The 19,841-nt window shown below is 37.7% G+C and overlaps 1 protein-coding gene across 2 annotated transcripts in view; it reads right to left on the reverse strand.

Moving 5' to 3' along the window:
• sdk1b (sidekick cell adhesion molecule 1b) overlaps positions 1 to 19,841 on the reverse strand; it is a 213,949-nt gene that overhangs the window by 90,341 nt on the left and 103,767 nt on the right. The window lies entirely within an intron of this gene.

Below are 19,841 nucleotides of genomic sequence, written 5' to 3' on the forward strand. Positions count from 1 at the left end.
TGTTCAAACAATTGGCTTGTGATTGTTTTGCTGGCCATGTGCTTGTGTTTTTGTTTCGTGAGAGCACATGGCTTTTGTCCTTGTTTTCTGTGTGCAATGGGCTCTCATGTCTGTTGTCATCTTGTTTCATGATTATTGGTTAATTTGCCCCACCTGTCTTCCCACGTTACCCTCCTCGTTGGGTCCCTATTCTCCTTGTGTTTGCAGTCCTGGGTGAGTTCGTCTTCCAATGTTGAGTGTGTGCCTTGTGCCAATGCCAATGCCAATGCCAATGCCATGCCTTGTTGCCAGTTTTGTTTTACCCACACAGGGTAGTTTTTGTTTTATTTTATTAATAAAAGCCCATTTCCTGCACCATTTCCTCGCTCAATCCCTTTACCCAAACCCTGACAGTTTTTCATGAATGAGGCCAAAATGTCAGTAAATGTCAACTGAATATTTGCACAAAATAGACATTCTGTCATTGGCTTGCTTTTTTTTCATCACAAAAACAGATTTTATGCACTGTTGTTTTCTATGATCTAAAAGGTATATCTTTTAATGTTATAAATCTTTTTACACAATCAGTGTAATTTACATTTTCACCTTCATAAAAATTGTTTAAAAGCTATATAACCTCAAGGAAAATACAAAATGTCTTATTTCTGAAAGCTACTGACCAGAGGTGGGAAACTCGAGTCACGTGACTTAACTTGAGTCAGACTTAAGTCGCAAATTTTAGGACTTGAGACTTGCTTGACAAATGTTCATAAAATACTTGACTTAACTTTGACTTGATATTCATGACTTGAGACTTGACACGGACTTGAGTTAAATGACTTGAAATAATTTGTCTTTCATTCCATAAATATCTGTTTTTTTGTAAAGCACCGCAACCTTACCAGTTGATGCAGCAGGCAAGCAGAGATTAAGTGACTTTTCTGACCCCTTTGACAACTTTTTTTCCAAAAAGTGACTAGTGACTTCTTGCACAAACTTTATTTGGTTTCTAATACTTGTTGGTACTGCCGCATGAGTGCAAGGTTTAGTTTTGTTCCAGCATTAACACACCACTCTCTGCATCTGCTCTGTTTCAATAGTTCACGCTTACATATAATTAGCTGAGGTATGGAATGCGTATTTGGCGTGCTGTCCGGGGAAGGGCTCCGAGCTCGGGAATGGCCCGAACCTAGAGTACCCCCCCCTTCCCCGTCTATTTATAAAGTGAACTTGAAGTGAGGAGATGGGGTGGAGGAGGGATGCTGATAAACCGTCAATGGATAGAGGTAAGTCAGCGATATTTATACTATGGGATTGATTACTTGATTATGGTCCACCTGTGTTGATTAGGCTAAGTATCTGACGCGCTCCTCCCGAATCTTATTAATAAAATTACATTTCAATAGTTCACGCTTACATATAATTAGCTGAGGTATGGAATGCGTATTTGGCGTGCTGTCCGGGGAAGGGCTCCGAGCTCGGGAATGGCCCGAACCTAGAGTACCCCCCAAAAAGCAAATATACAGGAGGACAGCCGCCAGTTTAGAGAATGCCCCCCCAAAGGCATAGAGTACTGGCGGGGGCTGATTAGGTTTCTGAGAAGTCGTCTCGTTGGCAGGTTGGAAGGGCCTACGTACTCCGGAGGGAGCGACTTGGGCGTTGGGAGAGTAGGCCCTACCAGCTGCAGCTAGTGAACTACGTGGTTGTTGGCGCCCGGTCGGTAGGGCTCGAGCCGATGCTCAACTGGAGCTTTTTGGCGTTGGAACGGTGAGCCCTTCCGGCCGATGAGGAGGAGCAGCGTGGTTGTGGTGCCCGACCGGGAGGACCCGAGTTGCCTCGACCGGAATAGGTCACGGTGTCGGCGTACGGGCCCTACTGGCTGATAGCCCCTGCTATTCAGTGGGTGAAGGGCCTAGTGCTGACCGAGAGGGCCCATGAAGCCTCCGACAGGAGATTGAGACTCAGAATGACGGACGTCTGGGTCCTCTCGGTTTGGCAGATAAAAAGCTTTGGGCTGGCCGACAAGGAGGACTCTGGCGACATCTGATGGGAGATCCCGACTCACGGCATTAGATGGATGAGACTCACTTGCGGCCGGCAAGCATAGGCCCGCCCGGGAGAACTCTCGCCAGACGTCTGAAGGGAGCGCACGCATCAGACGGGTAAGCCTCGCCGGACGGGGAGAGTGGAAAGGAAAACCCGACTGGGAGGTCTCTCGCAGCATCCGATGGGGCATTAGACTCAGAACATCGAACGGGTAAGCCTCGCCAGGCGGGGTTAAAAGATGTGAGGGTAGCTGAGGGTAGCTGAGTTATTATTATTATTTATTTATTTATTTATTTATTTTTTTTATTTTTTTATTTATTTATTTATTTTTTTGCAGGATTTGGCGAGAGGACGAGACTCGTAGCGTCGGACGGTTATGCCTCGCCTACCGTCAAATGGAAAGGGAAGTTGCGTGGCCGAGAGACTGTTACCGACGTCCGAAGGGAGCACACGCATCGAACGGGTAAGCCTCGCCGACCGTAGAGTGGAAACGTAAAGCAAGTCTGTCCAGGAGGCTCTCGCCAGCGTCCGAAGGGAGCACGCGCATCGAACGGGTAAGCCTCGCTGACCATAGAAAAGGAAAAGGTAAGGTTGTCTAACCGGGAGGCTCTCGCCGGCGTCCGAAGGGAGCACACGCATCGAACGGGTAAGCCTCTCCGGATGTGTGACAGAAAAGGTAACGATAGGTGGCCAGGAGGCATTTGTCCGCATCCAACGGGGACTTCCTGTTCCCCAAAACAACTGGGTGAGCCTCGCAGGCCGTAGGATGGAAAAGGTAAGTTTGTGTGGTCGTTAGGCTGTCGTCAGCGTCTTATGGGAGTTTGCTACTCACGGCAAGAGACGGGTAAGCCTTGGCGACCGTAGGAAGGAGGGAGGGTTTATTTGTGTGTTTGGTGCCTGCGGCATCGAACGGCTTGCTTGTAGGTTTTGTAACCTAGACCACGCGGAATGGTCGTGATTGGCTGGCCAGGAGGCTCTCGCCAGCGTCCGATGGGAGCACTCTCATCGAACGGGTGAGCCTCGCTGGCCAAGGATGGAAAAGGTCAGGTTGTCTAGCCAGGAGGCTCTGACCGACGTCCGATAGGAGCTTAGCTCCAGGAATCGAACGGGTAAACCTCTCTGGCTGAAGGACGGAAAAGGTTGTCCGGCCGGGAGGCTCTTACCTTCGGCCGACAGGAGCTTAGCTCCCGGAATCGAACGGTTAAGCCTCGCTGGCCAAAGGACGAAAAGGTAAGGTTGTCTAGCCGGGAAGCTCTCACCTACATTCAATGGGAGCCCTGACTCCGTGCATTGGATGGGTAAACCTCTCCGTACGTAAGACAGAATGGCAAAACAGGTAGCCAGGGGCTTTTACCTACGTCCGAAGGGAGTGTGAGCTCCAGGCAACGAACGGGTAAGCCTTGTTGGCCGCAGAATGTAAAAGGTGAGGTTGTCTGGCCGGGAGGCTCTCGTCGGCATCCGATGGGAGCTCGAGCTCCTGTCATCGAAGAGAGAAGCCTCGCTGGTCATAGGATCGAAAAGGTAAGGTTATCTGGCCGGGAGGCTATGGCCGGCATCCGGTGTTTTTTTTTTTTTTTTCTTCTTCATGGAACTTATGTCTGTATCATTTCCGTGAGGTTTAAACGTGCGCGGTAAGGCGAATGTAATGCCTTTGCTTCGTGGTTAAGTGGCACCTTCGTCCGACGGAACGTTTGTATCTGTAGTCCAAATCTATGCGCAATCCACACTCCAAATCAGCAGGTGGTGGTAATGCACCTTTACGCTGGTTTGCCAAAACCGCCATAAAACACTAGCAGAAGAAGACGGAACTGCGTCATGACGTCGTTTAACAAACTTTTGCCGCGAACCTGCTTTTAGATGCAACACTTTGGATGCCAACTGCCGTAAAAATCCAATGAAGAAAAAGAAGAACCTGTTTTTAGCGTCTTCGCCTGAAAATGTATTGGTTAACGTCGCGCGGTCTGCGCCGCTAGAGGAAGCGGCCTCAAACTGCCACTCGGCCGGTACGCCGGGGTGAAAGGCTGAGCCGCGGTGAGAACTGGGGTTCGACCCGTGCTGGTTGGGTTCTTTCTGCTGCAATCCAGCGCTCGGGGAGGGCTCGGTCTCGGGCGGCACGATTGTTGTGTCGAGCAAGGCGAGCTCGGAGCTTGCACGGTCTATTGGCCACGACGTGTGGCTTGGCGAGGAGAGCAGCTGTCACGATGACGCTTAATGCTGCTCAACGGCCGTGTTTGGCTGGGTAGAAATGATCTCGGGTCCGAGAAAAGCAGCAGCAGGTCTTATAAATCCCCTGTGTAGCTCTCTTCGTTGGTACGAAAATTGGGTCTGTGGTAAGATGACGGACGAAGCGAACCATCATGCTGATAAACCGTCAATGGATAGAGGTAAGTCAGCGATATTTATACTATGGGATTGATTACTTGATTATGGTCCACCTGTGTTGATTAGGCTAAGTATCTGACGCGCTCCTCCCGAATCTTATTAATAAAATTACATTTAGCGAGTGGCTGTTAAAACAAAAAATAAAAATAAAAGATATTCTGTCGCTTCGATCTGTCCCAAATCACAGCAAAGCTATTGTCTACGTATATCTTAGATGTATTTGATTTTATTAGACAACATTGTGATTTTTTTTTGCAGATGAACATTTAAAGGAGAGCTAGTAGTCTTAATTGGCTGCATTTCAGTCTCTATTTCATATTCAATAGTTTTATTGAGAATTTGGCTGTATTAAAATACAGTTTGTGAGCACTATTTTCACTAATTTCTTGCAAGTGCAATGCATTGTAAATGGTTAATCACTGTTTATAAGGAAATGTCAGTTTTTTTTTTAATAGCACTTAGTATATGCATGTACAATGTCTAATAATTGGTCTTTAGTGTTAGAATTTGAGGGAAAAGCCTATGGATAGTTTATAGGGATGCATAAAAGAAAGAAAAAATCATACAGAGTTGCGAACCCAACCAAGCATACACAAACAAACATTTACATTAAGCAGACGCTTTTATCCAAAGTGACTTACAAAAAGAGTCAGTATATATACATATTTAATTAGCCTACAAAAAATTTTTATGCATTGCAATCCTTTAATTTGTAATATTTGGCATGTTTGTGTGCTGCTGTGCGTCCCTGTGTTTAATAAGCAGCATGTACGCGTGTTGTGGACGCGCCTATACTAACACACTCTTTAAATAACAAAGAAAAAACATTGCAACAGACTTTAGACCAGGTTGGAGTTGGTCTATGGTGCAGTCTATTTTTAGCTCCTTGAAATAGCAATGCGCCTGAACACACCTCTTTTTTAGACCAGCACGCCCATGGGCGCACAAATGGGTACAAATGCATTTGCTAATTAAACGACGTGGCGCTGGACGTGAAAATGCGAACGGCACCGGACTGAAACTAGCAAACACACTTGCGCTGCGCCTTGCGTCACATTGCGCCGGGTGTATTATAGGACCCTTTATTTTAAGGTGCCATTGTTACACATTACATGTACTTACTTTTATAATTAAGTAACCCTAAGCCAAACATTCATCCTAACCATACAGTATAGTAAGTAAATGTAGTTAATTAATATTACTCTGCACTTAAATGTATAATTATACTGTAACAATTTTAAATAAAGTGTACCCCAAAATAAAATCTAATTCAAAATATTAATAATGCTTTAGAAATAATACTAAAATAAGTCTTGGTAAAACTTTGCATGTTTGCTTTCAGTGAGGACAGAATAATTACTTGACACGTCTATTTAGGACACAGAGTCAGTTTTTTCAAAGCAAGTACTCTACAATCCATCACAAAAAGGGTCTAAACAACAAGCAGGTCTTCAATCACAACCACTATACACTCCATGGTTCTGGATTGGCATGGACATGATTTCAAGTCCCATGTGTCTGAGTGTGTGATCTGGTTAGCTGTCTTTGGAGAACAGTTTGGTGAAAGAACAGTTAGCAGTATCTATTGGCTTAGTCACGGCATGTCTGGATATGTTTAATGGACCTCGTCTAAGTTCCAAAATATGATTTAACCCTGCATCTGAGTTCAGAGTTTCATCACAGGTAAAATGAGATTTTTCTTCAGGTCACTAATGCATAAATATATTAATGTATAATAGCTCATTTAACATAAATGTCTGGTTAAGTTAACCAGCTCTCCACACACAATATCTGAAACTTATACTGTATGAGCAGCACTTCCATATCTGACCTCTTAACGTGCATGTTAAGTGACGTGTAACGGCATTAATTAATTAAAATTGTCAAACTCATCCAGCCACAGCGGACCAAATTAAAGAGGTGAGTCTCTGAGGGCTCTCAATATGACTGAGTGATACCACAGATCTACCTTCAGCAACTGCACGTGTTCAGTCAAACTCATTACTGCTGTATATCCATGAAGGTTAGAGTGTGATCTGAGATCTGAAGATATCTCAGTATCTCCGAGCTGTTTAAAGTTCTGCGGTTGAACTCGGGTAATTGGGTCATGAGGTCTGTTACTCACATTCATGCCAAGTGAGTAAACAACAGTTGAGAGCTTTTAAAGTTATAAACAACAGCAGGCGATTTAAGAGCCATGCTCATTTGTGGATTCATTTAATTGGTTGCTCATTTATTTATTCCCTTATACACTTATTTACAGTGAAACACTTACACTCTTGCTTCTCACTTAAATTCAACTGCTTTTTCAGGGAATAGTTCACCCAGAGATGGAAGTTCTGCCATCATCTACTCACCCTCAAGTTGTTACAAACCAGAACGAGTTCTCTCAGCTTTTGAAGAATGTTGTTAACCGAACGGATGATGGTAGCCATTGACTTCCATGGAATTTTTTCTCCATATTTCGTAATTCAGTGGATACTGTAAACTGTTTGGTTGTCAGCATTCTTCAAAATATCTTCATTTGGGTTCAGCAGATGAAAAAAAAACTCAGTTTCAGTAACAGATTTTTATAATGTTACAAAAAGCTCCTGTTTCAAATAAATGCTGTTCTTATGAACTGACTGGTCGAGTAGTGAGCCGATCGCAGAAGCGAGGGAGATCTCCTCCACATTAGGCACAAAAGCAGAGTCTCAGTGCTGCGCTTGTGTCACAATGTAAAGGGATAAACTGCGCAAGTCACATCATCCATTCAGAGGTGACACAAATGTATTGTTATAGTCGTGTGATATATAAAACCATTAAAGGATAGTGATGCTGCCGGGAAATAGCTACTGCATGAAACTGCATGAAGAGGTAAACTGGAAAAAAATTCTATACATAGGCTCTAATAAGCCTAATTATAAGCAAGAACTTTTTTCTTTAGATATTTACTTGCAATTAATAAAAAATATGTAAATTAGGTGTGTAATATTTACAAATAATAAAGTCATTTTTAAAGGGATAGTTCACCCCAAAAAAAAAAAAAATGAAAATTTGCTCAACATCATGTCATTCCAAGCCTGTTTGAATTTATTTCTACTGTGGAACGCAAAAAAGAGAAATTTGAGAAATTCAAGACATTTTTGTCCATACAGTAGAAATCAAGGGTATAAACAAAATGGTTTGGAAACATTCTACAAAATATCTTCTTTTGTGTTGCACAGAAGAAAGTAAGTCATTAGGTTTGCAAACAAATGAGGGTAAGGAAAGGATAACAGAATCTATTAGAAGTAGGCCTACATTTTTTTGCATTCTAGCTCAAAATCATTGCTTTACTGTCAAGTGCATTTCTGTCCGACAAAAATGCATTTGCTTTGAATTCAGTATCTATCACTATTTGTTTCCTGTTTTATACATTCATTTACTCCATTTGAAGGTCCTAAAACCCAGTAAAACATTCATGGGGAAACTCGTGGGCTGGACATGTCCAGGGCCAAATTTTAGCCCCAGTCCAGCCTTGCCTACATGCTGCAAAATTATCTTGCATGAAGTATAATTCCCTTCCTAAATAAAACATGCAATGTATAAAATCATAAAATAAAACATTAAATTCAGATGAACATTAAATAAATTATTATTATTTATTTATTTTTGGTGGTGGGACAGGGGTTGGGGGACCACTGGGTAAACCACTTTTTTCTTTAGGACTACACCACTGGAATGAAGGATCATGTGACACTGAAGACTGTAGTAATGGCTGCTAAAAACATTCAAAACTGACCCCAGACTTTTGAACAGTAGTGTATGTGTCCTTATGTAGACCGCTGAATGTGGATTACAGAGGCTCAGGATGCTGCCGCTATGAAGCACACTGACAAACATGAATTAATCCAGTTTACTGTCTAGCTGCAGGAGTGACTCAGAGACAGCTTGACTCAGGGACACGTCAAATTAGACACATTTAAATAAAGCATTCTAGTACAATTCCACATCGTGAAGGGAGGACGAGAAAATACAAACAAACAATCTGATACAAACACTCTCATGCACACACATATTGAAGACCTTCACAGATGAGGCCCAATGGAGTTTAATATGGGAGATAAATTGCCTCAGACTTGACACTCAATGCGAGGTAAGAATAAATCCTGATAACAGTTTAAAGTTAATTTTATCAACTTTTAGGCATAGGCTATACTAGCATACAGATGGCATCAAAGCTAAAGGCACAGACTAAAAGACACAAAGTCCAATTTGAAATTCCATGGGGTCTTTAAAAGCCTTCCTAAAGCAAGAAATAAAACTTTCTCTCCCACGTATAACTGCGGTATACCTCATTTTTTGTAGTCACTTGTTGTTTAACAGACACTTTTTTATAAAACAGTTCAGACTAACTGCATGAGTTGCCCTGGAGCAATGGATTTAAATGACTCAAATGCACAACATTAACAGAAAAGGATTGTGATTTCAGTAGGTTTCTTTGAAATCCATTCTGCAGACTTAATGTCAGAAGTCCAGATCCTTAAACCACACTATCATGAAGAAGATGCTGAACACAACACATGCTCATAATACACTGTGGTAGGGTATAAGTGTATTTTTAAAAGGGAAAATCTAATGGAAAATATGAGTTCTCTTGCATTTTGGAAATAAAAAAAAGATGTGTACTTCACCAGAAAGAAAAGGTTAGCCAAATAAATTCCATAAAAACAAAGGTATGACTGTTTATAGTGCATGAAATACAGTAACATTGAGTGTATCAGAAAAGTAAAATTCTACTAAAGTGTGCAGTAAATTTTATTCAAAAAGTTTAGAATTGCACAATGAGTAAATAAGTGAAAAGATTTCTAAATGTAGTCAAATAAATTTAAACTTACATTTTTTTAATTATTATTACTAAGGTAAAATAAACTAAAAGCACTGCAAATTGAATTAAACCTGAAATAAAATCAAAAATATAAATATAAGACGACAAATGAATTTTATATAATAATAATTTTAATTAATTAATATTAGAAATGTTGCCATGGTAATTACTATATACAAATAAAATAAAATAAAATAAAAGTTTAAAAGAAGTTTAAGTACTATGATTACTACAAAAAAAACTGAAATTATGATTATTTTTGTAAATAATTTTATAAATTATAGCTAAATGGAAATATACACAAACAAAAAATAATAAAATTACAAAATCACATAACATTTATTAAAATGAAAATATGAAAATACATTTAGATTATACCAAACAGATATGTGTGATATGTATAGATTTATGCTTGTTAAAGCATTATTATAGTGATATTGCTTAATCATTGCTTATTAATGATTATAGAAGCACTGAGCTTAGAAAGATGCTAAAATCAAACTGTTCTGGAATATTTCTTGATTTGAGCGCTATGTGTGAGGCATGAAGAGCTGCTGTTTTTGTATAGCATCCAAAATCAGTCACATATCGGGCTCCTTTTCAGTTCCCTTAGAAGGCGGCTGCCTATGTAGACAGTACACAGCAAAGCAGCTGTGTAGATTAGAGTAGATTTACAGCAGAGCTAGTATGTCTACAGTGGAAATGGTAACAATTGTATCACTCAGGCCCAAAATCACACACTTACAACCTCGACAATATAAACAGAGACCCAAACATCTTTAGTGGACCGTACAGAGGGAGGAAGAGACCTTTCAGTAAACTACTCAGACATTAATGAGTCTGTCTCTCTCTCTCCCCCGTCTCTCGTTCTTTCTTTATCTCTAATGATTTGGTTAATTCTCTTGAAGGAGACTTTGGCTCATGTTGTGCGAGTCGGCTGCCATTGCGAGATAAAATTTTGGCCTGCGTGTTCTAACTGGCAAAGACAAGACCCCGCAGAGGTCACACACAAACAGACGGATGGACACACACACACCAAATCAACACAGCCTTGTGCCTGTTATTGAAAATGACGGGAAAAAACCTTCATGTTGAAACGAGGTGAGTAAATGTCTTCAAGGATGGACTTTATTACATGACAACACATGTAGACGAGGAGGAGAGGAGAGGGAGGATGATGCAAAAATGAAAATGCACACTAGCATCAATTCTCAAGGTGCTTGTGTAAGGATCAGCCTATTAATACCTGTCAAATATACAAAATAATTAACAGCTCAATGGGTGAAACAAGAAAATGTCCAACTGCTAATTGCGTAACCTATGATTGGACATCGTAAGTGAACTAGAGATGAAGAAACATCCATAACTCAGTACAGATACAGCACAAGCAAAAATATGTATAGCTGCTCAAAAAATATACAGTAGTTTGAGTATAAAGCAATTTTATGCCGTCAAAATCAAGTCATTTAAATAGGAAATTAGTTTTGCTTAAAGGGGAACATAAAGTATTTTGCATCAGGTACAAATTGATTATGGAAATTTGGAAGTTGCTTGGTTTGAAAGTGACTTTTGTGTGAGATGTGATTCATACATCACTACACTAATGACAATAGACCTTTTTGCCAGCCGAATTTCACTGAAATGTCAAAGTTTCTCCAAAATTTTGCTAATGTGACTTACATTGTCCATCAAGCTTAAAGGAAAAATATAAATTTACTCACCCATTCCAAACCATTGTTATTCATCAAATGAAAATGATTTGGTTCCAAAACAATACTGGATTGTATAGAGGGAAGAAAAACACACTGACTGGATGTTTATATGATAATGTATTGTTAAAGATACACAAAACTGGAAAGCATTTTGTTGTAGTCAGTATTTCATCACTATATAAATTCAGGAATTTTAAAAGGTGTGTATCTTTATCAAAGCATTTAGTAGAGTTGAATTTATACAGTATATATATATATATATAAATAAATAAATAAATATATATATATATATATATATATATATATATATATATATATATAAACAGGAGGATGTACAGTGGCGGACTGGGACAGTAAATCAGGCCGTGAATTTGACTACACCCCAGGCCACCTCCCACCCAATTCATGTGTCCACCAGACTGCTAAACTCTTTGGCTCTTTCAGTTGTTTGAGTTGGGTTATACTTAAAAAATAAATCAAAATCCTTAGACTGTGGATGGGCAAAATAATCAAATGAAGTATCAAGAAGTATCAAGGCATTCACTGTCTCTATCATTTTTCCCTGAATCCCCCTCTCTCTCACTCTGCACATTGAGGTTCTCTGCAATATGAAATAAGCACTTTCAATAATCTATATTAATTATGCAGCCATCAATTGTATGTCCCAATGATCACAGTCCTACTACTGATGATCTTATAAATCATAAAAGCACATATTTTTAAGAGTATAGCCAGCATGTTTAGTTTTGCTTATAGCTTAAACTTTACCTGAAGGTTCCTGCTCTGACTCAAAAGCTGAACTGTCCACCCTCTCTTGTTCAACAGCAGGAGCATTTGCAGTTCGATTTGATAAACTGGTTCAAAAAGATCCGGTTACATCAAATGATTCGTTCACGAACCGGATATGACAAACTGCTTTGTTTTGAACTGTCTTACAACAGACACGGAAGAGAAGACAATGCTGAATAAAGTCGTAGTTTTTGCTATTTTACCAGCTAGCTGTTTTTTTTTTCCGTTTATATATATATATAATATATATATATATATATATATATATATATATATATATATATATATATATATATATACAGAATCTGAATTAAAATGTGTTTGATTTAAGCCCATTTCAAAATTTGTGTCATAAAAGTATATCGCGCATACAGCTCAACTAACGCGATCGTTATAAAGGTGTTTAAACAACAATACACTTCCACTTGCATGTATTTGACAATCGGAATATCAGATATTTCATTCCATAGCTAACACATTTGTGAATATGGGCCTAATCTAGGCTATCCAGGGTTGTTGAAAATGAAAATGAAAATGACTTTGTGCAGCTTATTCACATGTGCGCTCTGGCGCAGATCCGCCTCTCGCGATGCTCAGCTGTGAACGATTTAAAAATGGGTGCGTTCGACTTGAAGCACAACCTCAGACGGTGGTATGATTCGCTCTTTTGTTGTTTTGTTTTCTTTCAGGATCAAAAATTCAACAAATGAAAGCGTTTATCTGTATTTCCGACTGATGAGAACTATGCATATACATTCATAAATCAGTCCATTTTGTATTTTATTATGAGATATTTTATTCTAATATGATCAGTGACTCAAGCACTGATGGACCAAAGAGCACGTATTTCGACATCTGCAGTAAAAACGTGAAATATAAATTCTCAGAAAATGCATTTAATTCCAATATATTGAAACGTCTGTTTATATACTCCATTAATAAAGGAGTCCAGACATTGGAAAAATATCAGTCCACATGCGTTTTATATTTAATATGAGGGAAATAGACATGCATGCATGCGTGACACAAAAAATATTTAACTTTTAGGTAGCAAAATATTTGTTAGTAATTCTGTCAATTACACTAAAGGTTATTACATTGTCTGCTATATATTTGCTTCTTATTTATTAAATAGCCTACGGGCAATTGATTGATAAAACATTGATTAAAATTAAGATAAAATGTATAAAAAACGAATATCTTTTAAAAAGAGTTTTCCATAAATAACTTCTGTATGACCTGGCAATAAAATTCGAAAAAAGTTTGTCTAATGTGATTGGCTTAACTGATTTGATTACGGGTGCGGGTCGGGTGTCGGTTCTATTTTAAGCGGGTCGGGTCGGGTGCGGATTTTAATTAGTGCTGCTGTCGGAAAACGGGTCGGATGCGGTTTTAAGCACTGCGGGTACGGATTTACAAAATCGGACCCGTGCAGCTCTCTGGTAGGTCTTGCATTAGTTTTTAGGTACAGAAATTAAATAAAGTAATCAAATGTAAAACAGCATTGCATTCTGGACTATAAATTAAAGATGATTCTTTATTAAAGTTAAAAAAGCTTTTTAATCAAGAGCAGTGAGTGATTTCTTTGTTGTTGCTGTTCGATTAATATAAAGACTTTTTTTTTGTTTTTTTCATCATCGCTGTTGTTGTAATGTCTGGGAATCCAGAATGCGCTTCCATCAGCAGAAACATATTAACTGAACCCTGTTTGTTTTACGTATTATTTATAGTAAACCATATTACAGATGCTTTGTCAGATTTAAGTTGAACAGCGGTCCCAGCGCGTGCCGAACCGTGTGTGGTGAACTTAACGGTTCGGGTTTTTCAGTGAACCGTCCCATCCCTAGTAAATATAAATGTAATTATGACCGACCTGCTCCATTACTGGCGAACATGGCTGGGATTTTGCACCAATTTCCTGCGTCTGTGGCCAGGACTTTTCTCCTTTTTATACGTTCCCTCTCTGCTCCTCTGCGTTTACGGCTCAATTTTTTGCGCGATTTTCTAAGATAAAGTCTGCCTCTGGATATAGCCAATTAGGCAGTGCTTCGCTGATGTTTGGTCATGTGGTGGTGTCATTTTCACTCCACGATCGCCTGATTCGTAGATTCATAAAACCGTCAATTAATTCGCAGTTGCATACATTACCAGCCTATTGCACGTCAGCCTGATCGACTGCACAGCGGCAGCCGGCAGGCCAGAATGACCGTCAGGTCACCGGGAAATATCCCGGTGCTCCCGATGGCCAGTCCGCCCCTGAGGATGTATATCCATCCTCTTATCCTAAAAGGAATTCAAAACAAGGTTTTGAAAGCTGCATATCAATCTGAAATGTAATGAACCTTGTTATTGTTGGAAAACAAATAACAATCTTCAATAGACAAATTGGGAGGAAACTTTCCAGTGGTGAATTTTTTGAGGATGGAGGATGTTTACAATTGACTGTGATAGACACTGACATACAGTAGATCTCCAGAAGAGAAACGACAGAATGTCTTTTAAACTTCACCTTCTAAAGCAACAGCAAAGTCAACTCCTTTTATTGAGAATATCTTGACAAACACTCGAAGGCAGGCAGACATAAAGATGCAATACGCTGAAATAGCTCACAAAATACTTGCAGGGAACCAACTCTATATAACATTATTTGGGACAACTATCAATAAGGCCTGCATAAAGACTATTACCATATTAATAGTGCATATTATAATCCATTATATACCTGGTGACACATGGAAATTGGTGCTTATCATGTATTTAATGCATATTTATTAAAGAATGAATATGAAAGCACTATTTAAAAATCCATAAAGGATGCATTTATATATATATATATATATATATATATATATATATATATATATATATATATATATATATATACACACACACACAACGGTAGGGACCAAGGGTCTACACTAAAAATCTGGCATTTATTTTAATTTAAAGATGGATATAAACAAAGAGCTTGGAGTTTGAAATTGTACAAAGTAAATTAAGAAATATTTCAAATTTTGCATTATTATAGGCCACTGATCTTATTTGGGACATTGACCATGTTTTAACATCTATGCAAAGGTCAGATGTTTTAATGGATCATCAGGTTTCAGGATCATCAGAGTCCCTGATATTTTCTTCACAAAATGTTTAATTTCAGATCATTAGCAGCATAATAATTTGTCAATTTAAAAAGAATGCAAAATGGGAGCATTTTTGACTTTCAGATCACACTGTGTTGTACATAACCAATTACATGATTAATTACATATACCTTATGGTTTTTATTGTGGAATCAGCTAAAATAAATAACATATTTGAGACGTGTTTATGTGCCCATATTTGATTTGAGCATTCATGCACGATCAGCAAACACATAAAGCTTCGCTGCCTGCTTCTGATGTTAGTATACGTCATCATAACACCTCCTGTTCCATAACACCATCATCACCCATCACTTACCATCACAGCAGGCCTGCGTTTTATCAAATCATTCCATTTGATTTGATTTGATGAAAACAGAAAAGCAGGGCTGTATAATACTTACACATTAATCAAAAATATAAAAAAAAGATCCTTTTAAAAACACTGAGGCTGAAACAATAAATCAAACACCAGGTCCAGAGATGGTTGTAAATAACGGTTGGCCATAAATCTCATCTAAAGATTAAGGAGTATGTAATTTTCCAGATGTGTTAATCCTGATCTGGATATGTTTTAATCTTGAGGATTAGATGTTTAGGACAATAATAAACTCAAATGGATTACAGTCTTTACATTTAGTGGTGGCTTTTGAAAGGTTTTGCTGATTTAAGGATGAAATCTGCTATGTTCTCAGAGAAATAGCACTAACATAAATTCAGTCTGCCAATGAGGTGAGAAAAAATAAACTTAATTCAAAATACACCACTGTTCAAATTTCTATTATTATTATTATTTTTTTAAGAAATGAATACTATTTTTTTTAGCAAGGACACTTTAAATTTATCAAAAGTGAGAGAAATGTTAAAAATATATGTTAATTTCTATTTTAAATAAATGCTGTTCTTTTGAAGTTTTTATTCATCAAAGAATTCTATATTTAATTCTACATGTATATTTCACAATACTACCGTTTTACTTTATTTTTGATCAAATAATTGCAGACTTTGTGAGCATAAGGGATTTTCAAAATCATTAAAACACTTTTCTGACACTAGTAAATTACTTTAGGTAATGAAAAGCTGAAACTGAAAAGTTATGAATTGTATACACACAAAAACAATGACTCTCACATTTAAATGCAATTGTCACTCTTAAAAAACTTGCTTTGTGCATGTGGCCATGTTGCGGTTACATTCAGAGAGAGGATGAAGGCCTTGAACAAAGAGAAGTGGCTTCTCTAGAGATACAGAGAGGCAGGAACAGAGATTCTGTGAGACAATTAAAAATGCATATGACACCAGGGACAAGTGTCTGATGAATTTAGTTTTAAACCGTGCATAATCAACATCTGGCATGCAAGCACTAACAAACAATGTAAACAGAAATAACAAAAGGCAAGAAAGAGACACAGACTGTCAAAATACTTCTAAATGTTCGTTCAAGTGGGCGCATGCATCATAGACAAGACTCTCATTTAATGATTTAGCCGCCCACAGACCACCCAAATCCAGATCAACCTGCTGCTCAAAACAAAAACTACAGTTAGGCACCTGCTCTAGAACCAGATTTTACGACTGTCACGTCCCTGGACTCCGTCTGTGTGTTTTTCCAGAGAGTGCAATTCAGTGTTTCATGTATCGGTAAAAGATGGAGAAACTTTTGAGAAAATGTTTAAATGGCAAGTTTATAAATTCAATCCAAATGGGACTTATACAAAAATGAAGTAATTTGCACTCTTTATATGAGTTAATTATAACCAAAGCTAAAGAACAGAATGAAATGTTATAATACCAAATTAGGCAAACCCATTAACTGCATTAAACTCATTTAAATCAATTTCTTATAAATACAATGAAATCAACCCTTAAATTGCATGAATTCAAAATTCCCAAAACTTCTAAGGATTTCTAAATGATTGAACACCTCTGAAGTTCATACATGCTATGGCTAGATTCTGTCATATTCTGCTCATATCCTCTCCATTTAAACTACTAATAGTTTTCTATTTAAACATGAATATGATAAATATGAACACCTACAAATATTAATGAGATGCTACTCTCTCTCTGTTTGTCTCTCTCCAGATGTCATCGTCTGGTTTCCATCCTCTGGTCCAGATGGATGCCTACTCTCTCTTCCTGCTCAGCCTCACTTCACCACAGACAACATTTCGAGAGATGAGTCACACACGAAGCCACACACTTATACTCACAGAAGACAGCATGAGATGCCAAAAAAGTCAAATAAAGTGACACGCTAGCCTTTATTTCCATGGTTACATCGATTCGGTTGTTCTTACACACAGTGACACTATGAAAGGTGTGCGTGCGAGTTATATGAGTTATATGAGAGGCTCAACTTCAAGGTTCAGTGTTCTTCACATCCTGACTTTATGACGCCACCTGTCTCTTATCCAGTCGAGTAGGTTCCTTTGGAACACTGTAGGGACATGCCTCTAAATATTAATATTAATGTTGATATATGTTTGCAAGTGAGCATGTGCCTGTTGAAAAAAATAATTAAATAAACGCATGTGTCGGTTAGGTATGTATTGAAGCATGGCAACTGGTTTAAGCTGGTCCTGAGCTGTTTATAAGATGGTCCTGAGCAGGAGCTAGTTGCATAGGACCAGCACAGGACCAGCTTAAACCATCTGCCATGCTTCAAAACATACTTAACCAGCATATGCTGGGCTTTTCAACAGGGGTTGTGCCTGTTAATATAAAAAGCAGTATCTACAGATTGTGCAAGTATTTAGCTGGATATATATTTTAATGATGGGTTACAACACCAATATTAAAGTGCAATGCTTCTGAAATACAATATAAATAAATTATTATATTATATTTTATTATAATATTAAACATTAATTTATTCCTGTTATGGAAATGCTGGATGTTCACCAGCTATTACTAATTCTAACATGCAAGTGATAATTCTTATTACTATTAATGTTGAAATCAGTTTTGATGCTTAACATTTTTGTGGAAACCAGGATACATTTTTAAAAAGATTCCTTGGTAAATATAAAAGGTCAAAATGTTTTTACTGTCACTTTTGATTAATGTGTCCTTCCATACTGATTAAAGTTAATTATTTTGTAAATAAACAAATCTTATCACCCCTATACTTATTGACGATTTTTAAATGGCAGTGCATTATGTGTTTATTATTATTATTATTATTATGCATCAGTCCACTATTACTTCTGCAAATACAAATGATCTCAAGAGATTCAATCACCACAAATTTTAAAACACAAACCAAACACCAATATCAACAAACACATAACATAGAAGACCCTGGTCCCTTTTAAATAAAAGTCCTTCTGTGCTCCTGCTGAAATTTTAATATACCAAAACCCTAAAAGCTCATAAACTTCTTAAAGGTCAATACAAAATGACATAAAAATAATTATAATGAGTCAATTAAACAACAACAACAAAAAAAAAAAACTGATTTTTTTTTTTTTAAATCCCTCCTGCTGTCAGCTCTCTACTCATCATTTCTTTGTTCTTTCCCCTTCTTATGTCCTTGTCATATTCATTCAACTCAACACTCTGTTTGTGGAGTTTCAGATCCTTTAAACTACTTTCAACATCTCCTTTCCTCTAAATTTTTGATTAGAAAAAAATGACATTTCTCCAAATGGTGGATTTGACTGAAAGTCATAAACCTCGTCCCATAAATCACTGCAGAGAAACTAATGACTTAAAGAGATGATTTTCACATGGAACACTATCCTTACCCTTTTGTTCCTTTAGTTTTACATTCATTTGAAATGAGATTTATAAAGGTCTTCTGCATGGTACTTTTATGTCATTCTACTTTGAAAAGTAGTTTGTTGTTAAAAAAAATAAAAAATAATTCTGGCCTTAATTAGGAGAAAAAACAACTTTCTCCTTCACTTACAGTAAAAAGACGAAATTAATGTCCTTTAAAAACCAACCTACAAATAGTGCCACGCAACACGCACTAGTGTTTCTACAGCATATTGACAATACAGAGAAACGAGATGGTTGAAAATGTGTAAGGTGAAAGGGAGGGTCAATATGTTTAATTTAAAAGCACATCCACTTGAAAAAAAGTCAATATTTTGGCCCAGAGAGCCGCTCTGAATAAAACATATTACAATTTCACATTGCAATCACACACCATATGCACCCAAAAGAATAAATCTAGTCTAACATCTAATTTTGCTTTATACACCCACTGATGACCTAAAAAATTAATGTAACTGCATAATATTTACCATCACATAGTCTCTAATATAGTCCCTGTTTTACACATCAGCTGTGATATTTAACTGATATCACAAATGTTTTCATGCGACAGAGATAAGTGAACCCAAAACATATCCGCATTAATTCCAAGCAACATTTTACTAATTAGCAGATTAAATAACTTTCATTATCAAGTCATTAACAAACATATGATGCCTAACGATCAGTAGTTGATTAAAATCGGAATATTTATTTATAAACATTTATCAGACGCTTTTATCCAAAGCGCTTTACATTGTATTCAGGCTAACAATTTTCTACTATCATGTGTTCCCTGGAATTCGAACCCCCAACCTTGCGCTTGCTAACACACTGCATTACCAGTTGAGCTACAGGAACACATATATAAACAGACATGCAAATATGTGAATTCATGAACTAAATATCATGAATGAAAGTTTTAATACAGTGATTCCTAATTTTTCAATAGCTTTTAAACTATTTTCATTTAAGATCTACTGTAAGTTTCCAGTAGACTATATACTGGGAAGCATATATGTGACCCTGGACCACAAAACCAGTCGAAGCTGAATAGATAAGCTTTCCGTTGATGTATGGTTTGTTATGATAAGACAATATCTGGCCGAGATACAACTATTTGAAAATCTGGAATCTGAGGGTGCAAAAAATCTTTAAAGTTGTCCAAATGAAGTTCTTAGC

The sequence above is a fragment of the Carassius carassius genome, chromosome 7 (assembly GCF_963082965.1).
Source record: "Carassius carassius chromosome 7, fCarCar2.1, whole genome shotgun sequence".
Taxonomy (NCBI): Eukaryota; Metazoa; Chordata; class Actinopteri; order Cypriniformes; family Cyprinidae; genus Carassius; species Carassius carassius.